This window comes from Cavia porcellus, unplaced genomic scaffold (genome assembly GCF_034190915.1).
Source record: "Cavia porcellus strain 051 isolate PalLab524CR breed Dunkin Hartley unplaced genomic scaffold, mCavPor4.1 scaffold_120, whole genome shotgun sequence".
NCBI classification, from domain to species: domain Eukaryota; kingdom Metazoa; phylum Chordata; class Mammalia; order Rodentia; family Caviidae; genus Cavia; species Cavia porcellus.
In genome coordinates, this window is record NW_026947603.1 from 518,390 (window position 1) to 532,685 (window position 14,296).

General features: G+C 45.6%; 1 protein-coding gene across 6 annotated transcripts in view; it reads left to right on the plus strand.

Annotated features, from left to right (window-relative positions):
• LOC101787695 (endogenous retrovirus group K member 7 Gag polyprotein-like) overlaps positions 1 to 14,296 on the plus strand; it is a 98,491-nt gene that overhangs the window by 6,339 nt on the left and 77,856 nt on the right. For all 6 annotated transcript variants that reach the window (XM_063244518.1, XM_063244514.1, XM_063244521.1 and 3 more), the window contains exon 2: positions 10,172 to 10,283. The gene's annotated coding sequence lies outside the window, so the exon portion shown is untranslated. The remainder of the gene's footprint in view (positions 1 to 10,171; positions 10,284 to 14,296) is intronic.

The following is a 14,296-nucleotide window of genomic DNA, read 5'->3' on the forward strand; positions in this document are numbered from 1 at the left end:
ACAAGTGTCCTAACCCACGATGAGGACTCAGCACCTGTGGGCAAGATTGAGGTGTAGGCAAGAAGATGAGATGTGATCGAGGCTGAAGCGCTGTCATCCTCGAACCCAAGCCACAGCAGGACATGCTGGAGCTCCCCCAGGCACTGGCCAAAAAATCCCTGTGCAGACTGTAAAGTCTGAATGCCCAAGAATGTCAGACTCCCACTTCTTCCGAGGAAGGCAGGTCCTTCTGGGATGTTAAAGGGGTTTAGGAAGGGAAGGTTTTTAGCTAAAAGGAGATCAAACATTTCCTTTTATCCCGAGCTCACTTCGCCACTGAGGGTGAAAAGCTCCCAGGCCGCTGCTGCAGACCACAAAGATGGGCAACGGCTCGGGTAATGACAGGGCACAGCCAGTGTGGTCGCCTGCATCCGCGCCGGGTGAGAGCAGGGCTCCACGTGGCTTGTCTTTTGTACTCTTCTTTTCTCGACACTTGTCAAGCTTGAAAGTTGTAGAGGTTTTCCCTTTATGGCATCTGCCTTTGGGAGGTAGGATTACCCACTGGTGTTAGAGGAAGGCAAGTGGAAGTGTGCGACTGATAACGTGCATAAGTGAAAGGATTTCCTTCTCTCCTCGGGAAATGCTGAGAGCGTGGAGCTGAAAGGTCCGGGGTGGGGTAGTGGGATTCTAGGCGGGGCGCCTTAGCATCCCGGGGCTGCTGAAATAGCAGAAGCCCAGTGGTCACCAGTCCCGGGCCCAGCTCTGCAGGCAGGTGTAATGGGGTGGATCCTTGGAGGGTGGCGGGCTAGGATGGAAGGAGATGGGGAGACGGCCCAGCGCCCACCCCCTGGAGCACGGCCACCTTCTTCCTGGGCCTTCACAGAGACCCTGCAGCGCGCGTCTGTTTCAAGTCCTCCTTTCCCTGAGGGACACCAAGTGTTTTGGGTGGGGTCCACCCCGCATCAGGTTCTGACTTAATTGCTTCTACAGAAGCCCTTTGTCCAAACTGAGCCCTATCCAAGAGCTTAGGGGAGAACCTCGGCTGTTTTGTCCTGGTGGAGATGCAATGGGGAAGGAAATTAGAATTTGGACTCTCTCCCCTCTCCCCTCCCCTTTCCTCCCCTCCCCTCTTCTTCCCCTCCCCCTCCCCTCCCCTCTTCTCCATTCACTCTGCATGGCAGGGAGTGTGTTTGCAGGGAACAACTCCTTCTTTAAGAAAATGAGCCTCTGCGTTATCCCCATGTTCGCTCCTGCAGGGGCACTGCTGGACACCCACTATCCCAGGGGATGCATGTGACATGGCCATTCATGGAAAGAACTGGAGTCTTTCTTGATGTTTCAAATAAACTAAGCATCTCCATGGGGAAGAAATTCTTAGAATAGGCACGTTTTCATGAAATCTTAAATTTTCTTGGAGAAATATGCTTCCCAGTGTAGAAAAAAATTGTCAAAACCTATGAACTCAACTGTGCTACAAATAAATAACACAGCCACAAGGAGGAGAAGGGAAGATAAAACCAAGCTAAGAGACGCTGGGAAGCAGTATTTTGGCTCCATACTGTGACATTAAACACAAAGAGCGCTGCACAAGGGCTGCCCTCTAGTTACTAAGCTTGTTTCTTTCAGAGGACAGGCCAGTGATTATGACACCATCTGCAGTGTACTTTGGGGTGGGGTGAATAGATAGATACATCATAGATCATTTCTTGCTTTTCTAAGGGAAAGAAGTCCTAGGAGAGGCGTGGGGGAAATTGAGAATGAGCCCTGAGGTGTTGTCCTGGAGCTGGACTCGGGGATGGACAAGTGTCGGGATAGGACAGCGCTCACCCTGCCCTCTCGCTCTTACCCCCACACCTGTGTAGCCTCCACAGCCTGTGAGTGTGCTAGTGAGTGTGCGCATGGAGGGAGCTAAAGGTGCAGAGGGGATGAAGTTTGCCAGTCTTTAGACCTGCACCTGCATGGTCCCATGCAACTTCAGCCTTGTTCTGAGTGGAAGAGGGTGGTGAGCGGCAGGCATGGGGGTGATGCACCGGGAGAAAGACCCCGAGGCTGCTGTGGGCAGGGAGAGCTTGGAGGAGGTCCAGGGTGAAAGGCCAGAGCTGAGACAGTCTGGGCAGTGAGGTGAACGACAAGCTTGGCAGCTTATAACGCATCAGGCGAAATACCCATGTCATGGTGTGCAGTGATTTAAATATTTGAATAAAGGGAGGAGAAGAAATAATACTTCTTTAACAGAAATCCAACAAATAGATGTTAAGTAAGTGAGATCTACAGAACACAGACTGTGGGCCAACGCTGTGGTAATAATCATAGCAGGTGGGGTCCAGCCATGGGTGCCGAAGCCTGTTTGGGCAAAAGTGTGGTGAGGAACAAATATTTGCACAGTTTTAAATGATCTCCCTTGAGGTATTTGTTAATTAGCAAGTGGAAATAGTAACTTTAAAGTGGAGAAACTGGCAGAAAACACCTTAAACAAGCAGGCAGGATCACATCACCCCAAATAAGGCAGAGGTGTACCCTGCGCCTTGGTCACCATCGCCACGAGGCACTGGACGGTCCAAGCCTGCTTCATGGGAACCTTGCAATGAACGCCCCTCCTCAGTTGGATCATGAGAAAACATGAAGCCAACCTTGAGGGCTTCCACACACATAGAGAAATTGCTAGGGATTTTTAAAAGCATGGAAACCATGAGAGATAAGAAAAGACTGCGGAGCATGGTGAATTGCAGGGCCACAGAATGCAATGACAGGTCCTGCGTTGCCCTGGCCTGGGAAAGGGCCCTGGAGGCCGGGGTGGGCAGCGTGCTGCGGTGCTCAGGGCCTGGTTATACACATGAGCTGCAAGGTTGTGGGCACTGGATGAGGGGTGCACAAGAGCTCTGGTGTCCCTAAAACATCCCTCTACCTCTAGAAGTTTTCTCAAGGCCAAAAATTTAAGCGACATAGGTTGAAGATCCTTAATTCACAAGTCTCAAATGCTCCAAAATTTGAAACTTTTTTGAGCACTAACTTAATATCACTGATGGAAAATTCCACAGCTGACTTCAGGGTACAGGCCAGTCAAAACTGAGGTGCATTAAAAACACTGTACCAAGTGGCTCTCTAACTATGTTTATAAGGTGTATAAGAAGCACAAATGAGGTTCTTGTTGAGAATTTGGGCACCATCTGTAAGATAGCTCATAACGTATGTGCAGTTATTCCAAAACCCAAAAGATAAGGTGTAAAGACCTGAGAGCGAGCGGGGTAAACCTTTAGCTTTAGGAGATCTCTGCCAAAGATGAGTCATAGAGAGGACGTCCGAGGAGACAGAGTGAGCAGTCTTCAGGGTGCTGTGAAAGGGAAAACAGCCCTCGCAGGACCTCAGAGCCGGAGCTGGCGAGTTCCGATTTCTTTCTGGCCAGATGCTTGAGGTGTTTTAGAAGAGACCCTTTTGCATTGCAGAGACATTGAAGAAGATGGGGTTTGGGAAAGGACCGAAGAGTGTGGCAAACAAGAGTCACTCATGATTAGGGGATACCTGAGATTCATCTGAAAAATAAATGGATCATGATTGAAAGAGGAGAAAGATAAAGATAAAAAAGAATAAAAGATAAAGAAAAAAGAAGAAAGTAAATGTGAACCTCTCCATCTGTTCATCCCAAGTCCACTACACACCCAGTGATGGGTAACAGGGAGAGAGAGGCCTACTGCTCATAACGTGACCCTGCATCTGACAGTGTCCAGCTCAGCGCTGGCATTTTACGGTGGCCCGGGGCACCCCCTGAATTCGTTGGATTCCTGTAGCCCATAGGATAACTGCTGAGAGAAATAGCAGTTTGAGTCACTGAGTTGTGTAAGAGCTGTATGTTTTATGACTTTTTCATCTCATAAAACAAGGCTAAATTTTCCTTAGAGTTGGAAAAAGCTTTAGATCGAGATAAACCTGACCTCAGGCTCCCATTTATGGGCCCCATTTATTCCCTCTGTAAATTCTTGATACAGCGCTCTGTGAATTCTCCCGTAGGGTGTGAAATCTGATTTTCGGCAGGTGTTCGTGTCTTTTCATGTAATTAAGCAATTATGTTCAAATGGATTAAAAATTTTAGGAGGCTTTGAAAGATGTTAGCAAAAATAGTGCTCCACTGTATTTATGTTGCATCTTAATCCTAGTTGTTCAGAGTATGTTTATCAGAGGAAGAGATGGTAAATATTAGCATTTCTGCTTTGCAGACACGTCCGGGGATGCCCCTAAGTGATGCTGACAGCCAAAGAGGCGTTTTGCACTAGAGCTTTAGTCAGTTTGGTTCCTGTGTTCTCCATAAACACCTTTTCCTTTCTTTCATCTCCTCATACAAAAAAAAATCCATTAGATATTTTGGAAAAGTAATATCAGAAGCATGATGCCTAAATTCTTAATTATCCATGGACATGCTGTTGGAGAGCTTGGTAGTTGCTGTGGGTTACCAGCTTGCTCTGTTTCCTTGAATACGTGCTGTGTCATATAGTCCCATTCCACCAGCCTTCTTCAAGCTGCATGAACACAGAACTGAAGTAAGTCATATTTTCACAACACAGATATAGCTCAAAGGCAAATATTCATTCTCCTCGTTCAAGGAACTTCATCCATCTATTGTACAGTCTCACTTCGGGGACACATTTTTCATGTAAGGGTCGTTTCACTGGGTAAAAATGTAAAGGAGGATGCAAGGCTTCCAGGTGCCTACTTTAATTTACTCAGTGGCAAGGACCAGTTTGATTCTCCAGGTCTCGTGCAATGTGGAGAGCGTGTTCCCCTCTCTTGATGTTGCAGTGAATTTAAACAGCTGGGAAGCACCCCCTCATTATGTGTAGTGATGCCATCAGTAGAGGACAATGTGCACCGTTTGTCAGGTACTTAACTGGGTTGGGAATCCAGTGACAGGAGCAGAGTGATTTCTACTCTCTGAGGAAGTTTCCCGACAGTGGGCTCACATACAGCTGGGCTAGTACAGCAAGGGAAGATTTCCAGTGAGCCAGGCTGGATTGCTGCTGGGAGAGTGAGGGTGGAGACTGCAGTGGGACAAGACAGATGTGAGCACCACGTTCCCCACACCCAGCTACAAGCACAGAGAAATGACAGGGAGCGTGGGACCAAGAGGGCTGTGCCATGTGGACCATGAGACACACATGACCATGACTGGGAGATCCTAGCTGTGAAGCACTGCAGGGCACTTGGCTGGGCTCTTCCAGATGTTTGCATCTGCTGGGGCAGGAAGGTAGAGTACTAAGCCGGGAAGCACCGGAAACTGGGGCTGGATGGATCTCCCTTGTGGTGGGAGGCTGCAGAGTGTTGCCCTGGACGCTGGCTGAAGCTGCTTGAAGGGTCGAGAGGACTGGGATTAGCTGCAGGGCAGGACTGGGGAAAGCTGTGCATTGGTTCTCACTGCAGAGCAGAAGCTCTGAACTGGTTTTCCTGAGGGTCATGCAAATGGGTTTCTACCATACTACTAGTGGGTAGTTTAGACAGAGGGACGTGGAGACTACTTCCTACTGAAAAGGGTCCCACGATCTCAAAGCATAAACCAGGTGTGGTGGTGCAGGCCTGTAATCCCAGCACTCAGGAGGCAGAGGCAGGAGGATCATCACAAACTTGAGGCCAGCCTGACCTACACAGTGAGTGAGACCCTATCTCAAAAAACAAAACAGAACAAAACAAAACACACAAAAAAATCCCAAACTGTGAAAACACATCAAGACTCTAAGTACAGATTGAAGAGAGACTTAAAGTACTGGAAGACACCATTGAAACTTTACTCAGAGCTCTGTATTAAAGAGACAAATAGTGAGCCATGCAGGCCTGGGAAGAGAAGCATGCAGTCAATCTGCACTTTCTGTGAGCCAACTGGCGTGTGGGCTGGGAGGCAAGAAACCCTCCGGCTGGCCCAAGCAACCAGCTGATTTGGAGGAACACAGGCTGAATTGACAGTAGCTGAGGCATGAAAACAAGTTAACACTTTTATTGTTTGACTGACTTTGCAGGGCTGAAGCTGGTAGCATAAGCATCTATTAAGAGAATAGACGGGAAAGGAGAAAAGGAAGGGAAAGGAAAAATATAAATTTGTTTATACATCAAATAGCTAAGATGATTATACTACTAATTCTATTAAAACTGTTCTTAAAAAGGAACAGTTAATAATCGTGATTAGATCAATTTTGCAAGTCTGCATCTGGTAATTTAAGCAAATCTTTTGAAGATAACAATATGTAATATAACAGCTATTGTTAAATTCCTATCATCTTGTTTTGAAAGCCTATATTGTCCTTGTGGGTTTTTTTTTTTTTTTTTGTAGTTGTTTGTATGTCTCTTGTTTTTATCTTGTGTTTTCTTTTTAAAATAAAAAAGAAGGTAACAATATGCAATATAGCAACTATGGGGATTTCCTTTTGTCTTATTTTTGAAATCCAATATTGTTCTCATTATTTTGCTTTATTTTACTGTTTTGTTTTATTCAATGTTCTGTTCTGATTGGCTTTGTTTTGTTCTGTTTTATTTGATTTTATTATGTGTGATTCTATGGGCAGCAGTTTTGAGGCTAATAAAAGACATTAGGATAACCATTGTTGATTTCCTGTTATCCTGTTTTGAAGTCCTATATGACTTTCACTGTTTTGTTTTGATTGACTTTATTCTGTTTGGATTTATTCTCTTTAAAGTAAAATTTAAAAAAGAGAGAAATAATCCAGGGCATGAGAGAACAGCAAAGAGCAAGAGAAACCAGAATGGAGTGTTCTGATGTACAGCAAACAGTTATCCAGGAAACCCCGGGGCTGGATTTGAAGAGGCAGTTGATGAGAATTGGAGAAAACTGTTCAGGCTGTTCGGATACTAACAGTAGAGTTGAGGACTATTGATTTAGCTAGACAGGATGGAGTTCAGCTTTGAGATTAGAAGTACATTTGTGCAATAACCGAGGGTATTTATATTTAGGCATGCAGAGTGAGAATGGAAAGTAGCAACTATAAAAAGAAAATGCTACAACTTAGAGAGAAAAGTGACTCTGGCAAGAAAATGTGAATTAAACTGACACTAACTGTCTGGTATTAGATGGCAGAAGACAAAAGAGAATAATATTCCTAAAGTACTGGAACAAAAGCATCACTTGGAATTGAGAAAATAAGTTGCTTAGAAAAGAATATTATTTTACTGTCCACTGATTTTGCTGAAATACCTAATTAAGGATATGCATCAGTAAACCACAAATAAACCTGAAAAAATGAAGGAGACACACAATGTGATGTGAACTGGATTTTCTGGCACTAAGAAAATATTTGTTGAAAAGCCTGAATCATATTACACACATGACTTTCCTTGAGATTGGTTATTAATTAGCTTCATTCAGTTATACCTTATCTATTAAAACCTCCCCATTATTTGCTAAACTGGAACATCTTTCAGAACACTCAGAGCTCTCACTAATATCCTTCTGACTCCATCACTTCCTAATCCTGCAGTTAATTGGGATATCCATTTAAAAGCAGCTTGCCTTTCAATTCTTATTGCTATTATCTAGCAAGATTTATATGATGAAGTTTTAATTAGCCATGAAATAACTCTGAAAATACTAGACATAGCTAAATCCCGTTGACCACTAGTTAATAGCTTAGAGTTTATATTTTGTAGTTTACAGTTTTTAGTAAAAATAATTAAAGCTGATCTGAACGTAGGGAGACACACACACTCATACTCATGCACAGGCACAGATGCTCGCACACACACGCCTACTGAACGGAAGAGCGAGGCTGAGAGCTGTTCCAGGAGAGAGCTGGGTGGTATTTCCTTCCAGGAGAAGTCTGCCAAGCCAGAGAGAAGGACAGGACATTGACTGAGAGTTGGATTAGGTCCGATGTACACATCACAAAACTATTTTTAAGAGAATGGAAAGTGAAAGGTCTTGGCCACAGCCAACTTGATGTCTAGATATCACACAGCTTTCTGGCAGTAAACTGGGGTTAAACTGAAATAAACATCTGTGGGCTCTTCCTGGGGTCTGACATGTCTGTTAGAAGGAATTCAAAACAAGCAAGATGAAACTCGCGGTCTCCAGACGCAGTTTAGCGGGGAGACAGGGATATGAAGTAATTTTGCAAGGCGTTTCAGCATTGTGATTAAGGAAGGTGCTGAGCGAACAAGAGAAAGCAGAATTAAATTCCAATTAGGGAAGCATTTTAGTGGGCTGGTTTAATTGGACTTTGGAGGATGGGTGAGAATGTTTGTGTCGGGCAGTGGTGATGGACGTCCTCCTGGTCTCCACGGTGGAGCCTGGCTCACAGGAAGGGTGGTCCATCTTCTTGCTGGGTCTCCATGGCCCTGCTCTCTGGGTTTCAGACTCATCAAGCTTTTCAGATTCCAGGCAGCCAGTCTTCCGAGGCAGGGTTCATCTGGGCACACCGGGTGGGGCAGTATGGGACAGACAGACAGATGCACTCCAGGATTTCTCCACACATTGTCCCTCTCCCAATTTGGGTCTTTCTTAGTCCTTTTGCACTTTAACATCAGAGCCATGTTGGTATCCATGCCCAGGTTAAAACATCTGCCGCAATACCCAAGTGTCTTCAGCTCCTTTGTCATTAAGTGATGCCTTTGTACTGTAGTTAAGTATTTCCTTTAAAAACTCAACTGCATCACTTTACATTTATTCTCTTTAACATCGTCTTACTCAGTTTGGCTTTTCTTGAATTCTGGCTTTGACTCCGTTATTCAGCCTGTATGGTTTTCCTCTTGTTGTCTGTGGCTGCAATAAAACATTTGCATCAACTAACTTATGCAGAGAGAAAGTTTGCTTAGCTCCAGTGTTGGAGGCTCAGGGTTCAAGAATGGTTTGGCTTCTGGTGTGGCCCTGCTGGTGGCCATTCTGATGAAGGGGCTTCCTGAACTGGTGCAGAGAGGAAGTGGGCAGGCGGGCCTGCTCGTTTAACACAGCCCCAAGGTGCATGAAAGGTCACATCCAAGCTGCCCCGTCACCCAGGCCTGCCCGCTTGCCCAGCCTGAGCAGGAGGCGTTCAGTGTGCAAGCAGAGAAAACCTCGCTCTGTTTCTTGTTTTGGCTTTTGTTTTTGCTTAGGGCTAAGTGGGGAGGGAGGGAATCTATCTAGTCCTTCTGTCTCCCCACTGTGGAATTGCTCTTCTAGCCGCTTCCTGTACCTGGAGTATTTCTCCCTGAGGCATTGGCATAAGTGACTCCTTTTCTTTCAGGCTGTCCCTGAGCCTTGCCCTGAACCCACTTTCTCACTGCCGCGATGTCCCCTGATCAGTGTCCCCTGATCCCTGGGCTGAGTGCCTCATCCCCTTGCCTGGGGATGGCGAATCTTTGAGAGCTTTAGATGGCACAAAGAGCCCCTGTGGCATGAGTGCTGTACATTCTCCACTGTTGACCTTTTCCAGCGTTCCTTTATCTCCCCTATTTTCTTCCTCAGGGCTTAAAACTATGTAAGCACCATGCTTTTAATTTATTTTACTTATTATGACACTGTTGCTATATTCTGTAAAGACAACAAATAGATTTTGCTTTGTTCACCAGTAGATCCCAAGTTCCTAGAACAGTGCCAATTGCATTGTAGGTGGTCAATTAGTATTAGTAAATACTAATCAAATAAAGAAGAATCCATTTCAGACTGGCATTGACTGGGCAACGTGAATGTAGAGGCTTCCTAAGTCATCAATAGTGTGAGGTCACCTGAAATTTCCAAGCCATTGATTATGGGTTTTTGGCTTTTGATCTTGTGATAATGTTATTTTTCACAGATATTTTAGTGGGAAACTGAGAAAGGATGATTCAGGGACTTTTAGATGTCATTCTGGGCTAGATAATTTGAAGTTGTCTTTAAACGTGATAAATTGTCAGCCAAGTCACTGGTGCAAATCAGAAGCCAGAGTCCTGAAGTGCAGGACTGAGAAGTCCTTTCCGTCCTTTCTTTTTGCAAACCACTGTCCAGTTGTATGGCACTCTGGTCACTCAACAGGGCCATTGGCCATTTGTGTTTTCCCATCTGTATTGTTCCAGGTGAGCCACAGGCACAACAATTAAAGTTGGTTAGTGCTGTGCTAGATTCCTGAAAATATAAAACCAATGTGAAAGTGTATTGGATGCGTATTATGCACTGGACACTGTGCTAGGTTTATTGTAAGCCATATTTTATTTTGTAAATTTATACCACTTTTATTTCTTTTTATAGTGACTGAGGTCATAAAGTGAGGAAGTGATCTGCGGATTCGAGTCCAGGAAGTCCAACCCTGACGTCTGACCACTGATTCCTTTCCACCGTGTCCCCAAGTAACAGGAAAGAGGTGAGGATCCGAGCCTGCCCTGTAAAGAAAGATTTTAAATCCTCCTTTCCAGAGAAGAAAATGTGAAACTCTAGAGGAACCTAGCTAGGCCATGTACCTGTGTTCCTGTTATTTTTATTTTGGGAGAAAATCCTGCAATGTCTTTGCCTTTCTGGGAATGATGCTGTTGGTGGCTGATGAGCACCGAGATCCAGGGTAAGCCCAAGTCTCCCAGTCCTCTCTGAGAAGGAGAAGCTGAGCTGCTGCTTTAGGGCTCCACATAAGCGCTGCTGTCCGGACGCTGAGAGCAGCCTGGGGCTGTCACGCCCTGACCTCTGCAGTGCGCAGCCTTTCACTGTCTTAGCCCTGTGCTAAGTTCTCCCGCGACCTAGTCACACTGCCCCGAACCGAAAGCAGTTTCCATGTTTTATATTTAATCCTTTTGAGGCACTCAGCCAGGTGGTGAATTAATTACTTTTGTAGGCTGAGAAAGGATCCGCGCTTAGGTGTTATATTCAGCTAACGTTAGAAATTCTTCTTTGAGGACTGCCTGGATACCATTTAGGGTTTTATTTAATCAAAAGTATGCTTCAAAAGCAGAGCAGTATGGCTTAGTTGTTGACTAAATGTTGCTGGAGAAAAATTACTTTAATTGCTGGTGGAACTGCGAAGGGATATTTTTGTTTGTAAACTGTTTTCTCTCTAGTCAGTGACAAATTTCCTTGGAGGTGGTGTGGTTAGAGCGTGTTTGCGATCGAAGTAAAGAAGAACAGTCTAGTTCGAAGATTATAGAATTTACGTATATGCTGCAGCACACACAGCAAACACAGCAGCAGTGTGTAGCGTTTCCCCGAAGGGGAGAGGCACAAAGGGGCAAGACAAGACAGCTCTGGGTGTGAAGTCAGGAAACACAATTCTAAGCTCTGGTGATGTGCTCACTCCCCGGAGAAACAGCACAGTTCTACCTCCTCAAGGAGTTCTTCTAGAGCTCTTGTAGTAAAGCTAAGACCTTGTATGTCACGGCGAGGCACTTCAAGCATGCTTTGGACACTCCATATCTCTCTAGATCACTGCGATGGTGGGCCCAGGGGTGCCGTCTTTCCAGTAGGGCAGGGAATAGGCGTCTCTAACTTCCTTAGAAACAGAAAGGGAGAGAAACTGCATTTTAAAAGTCCTGGAAATATGCAGAGGACTTTGCTGTCTGACAGTTACCTTTCCTGTAAGCTCCTGTTCAGTAGCGGGTGACATGGTAATAGAAGAGAGGCTTCTCTTCTGGTGTGATGGAGTGCAGACTTTGGCCATGTAAGCGTTTTCAGAGGAAGGTCATTGTGCATGGAATCAATTTTCATTCTCAACTCCACAATACCTGTTTGTCATCAGAGCTTGGTGAGAGTCCCATCTGTTCAGTTAGAGACTCACCTGATTGATGGAGAAGGATTGATAGGAGGGGATACACTTCTGTACCTGCAAATACATTATTTAAGTGTCCTTTAGCTCTGGGTAGGAGCTAACCCTGTCTAGACACGGAATGTGAAGTGGAAGGGGAAAGCTTTTAGCTGAGTAGAGCGAGGTGAGGAAAGCCCTGCTGAAGTGAGTGATAGAAAACTTCAGTGGATGCTTGTTTTCAAAAATCATTATAGTAAAAGACACGTTGCCACTAATTGGTCCCCTCACGGTCCCCCCGTCCCCATAGTGAACTCGTTTGCCCCGTCAGCCTCGCCACTCTCAGCAGCAGTTCTGGAAGTGGTGTCTCAGCGACGTTGGCTGGGTGGTCCTGACAGCGTCCACGTTCTGAGTGGATTCAAAGCATTTCCCTTTCATGGTCATTCTGACTGGGGCAGAGCCAGGAGTTTCACGGTACCGGTGTGGTGAAGAAGGGAGAGGAGGACGCGGCCTCATGTTTTCACGAGTCCGACTTCTGTTAGAAGGCACTTGGCAGCAGCACCTGCTGTGATTTGGATCACACATGGTGCTCGGGGAGAGGACTCCAGACCTGCTTCGGAAGGCAGCAGGGATGAGGGGGTGGGTGAGTTTAACGTGTGCTGGGGTTGGGATGTGCATTTTAATGGCAGTGTGTATTCTGATATAATAGACTTTAAAAAATTAAATATTCATGGTACATTTTGATCATACCTCATATTCCACACATAATAGATGCCCAACAAACTAGGCGAAATAAGTAATTTTTTTTCATCCTTGAATTGTCTAGATTTTTCTCCCTTCTTAGGTATAGGTTCGGTATACATTGAACATTAAAACCTATTCTCTCTCTCTTTTCTTTTTGGTGCTGGGAATCCAACCCACATCCTCATCCTTGCCAGGGAGGGCTATATTGCTGAGCTATATTCCCGGCCCCTGAAATCCTATTCTCTTGTCCCTGTGTTTTTCACTCTATCCTTAGGTATGTCCACTAGCAAATAAGCTTTAGCCACATTTGTTCTGTGTAGTTTTTGTTCTAAAAAGATTTTACGTATAACACATAGATCGTGCTCACTTCGGCAGCACGTATACTAACATAATACATGGATCCAATTCACATTCTCCACTGTCCACATTCACTTCCCTAAGGTGCTAAAGCAGACACCCCATACGCGAGCCCACAGTCCAGAATCAGAGAGCGTGTGCTCAGCTTTCCATCCTCCACGCCTGAGCACACTCATCTCACCCCACTAATGTGCTTGAGATGTCCCTTCTCGGCTCCTGTTGGAAAGTGAACCCAGGACAGAGAACCAGGACTGACTGATCTCAATGTGTAAGTCGAAGGAAGCTAAGGTCAACTTAAAATCTGGCCTAAAAGCAATTCATATTTTAAGGTATAAATTTTTAAAAATGCTTATAAAAAACATTTTAAAATGCACAGGGGCAGAGGATGTAACTCAGTGGCACAGTGCCTGCCTGGCAAGCACAAAGTTGTGAGTTTGATTCCCAATAGTCCTCTTCAAGAAAAGCACAAAATTATCTGATTTGTAAGACAATTTATAAAGGATACACAAGATGGACACCGGGGGTGTCATTTATACCGGGAGTGTAGCAGAAGCTGTCCTGTGGTCGTCTGTCATCAGCATGAGCATCACACAGTAATCGGGGCCGAGGGAAATTCCCGCATAGCACTGTGAAGGGGCCCGTGAGAGGTGAGCATCTGGTGAGGACTGAGGTCCGGGGCTGCCCATCCACAAAGATTGGAAATAATCTAAATACACGGTGGAATGCAGTAAGAGCCCAAGTGAAGATGAAGCGAGGCGGGATTCTTTTTTTTTTTTTTTTTTTTTCTTTCTTGTAGCAGAAACGAAAGGAGAAAACGAAAGACCTGGGGTGGAGGAGCTGTCCTTCCCGAGGGTCTCTCAGGACCCACAGGGTGGAGGAGGAAAGGGTGCAGTGCCTCCTGCCCAGCGTGTGGTCCCTCTCTCCAGACTCTGCTGACCTTGGTCCTTGCCTTGGGGACTGACTTCTGACGTGCTCACAGCTGAGCTGTGGATCGTTTCTTTTCTGGGGGCAGGGGAAGCCCTTTGTCCCTAGTGCTTCCTGCAGATGCCTGCTCTTCCTTCAAAACCGTCTGGGGACCTGCTCTGCCTCCTCCCTCTCCAGTCTCCTCCAGTTTGCCGGGTGCTTTCCTCATTTCTTCATCAGATTCATGTGCTCTCACCACAACAGCATTATGCTCTCCGTCCCCATGTTTTTCTGCTGAAATGTGTTAAAATCACGCCCACTTAAAACTTAATTTAATTTGGTTGTATTGATAGTATTTTCTAGTTTCTTGGGGTTTTGATGGAATTATGCAGGTGGATGAAGCCACACCTGAGTTCATGGCCCTACTTTTCAGAAGTGGGTGGCCCACTTCCACCCAGAATGGAGAGGTATGGTCATTTCTCAGTTTCCCGAAACCGAAGTTGGCTTTGGGATTTGCTTTGGCCAACAGAATGTAGCCAGTGACATGTGACTTGACCAGCTGCTGTGCAGCCTGCCGCCCTGGGCAGGCAGCAGCCCTGTGGAAACACCTGTGCTGCTTCTCGGTGATGCAGAGAGCTTGGCATTGT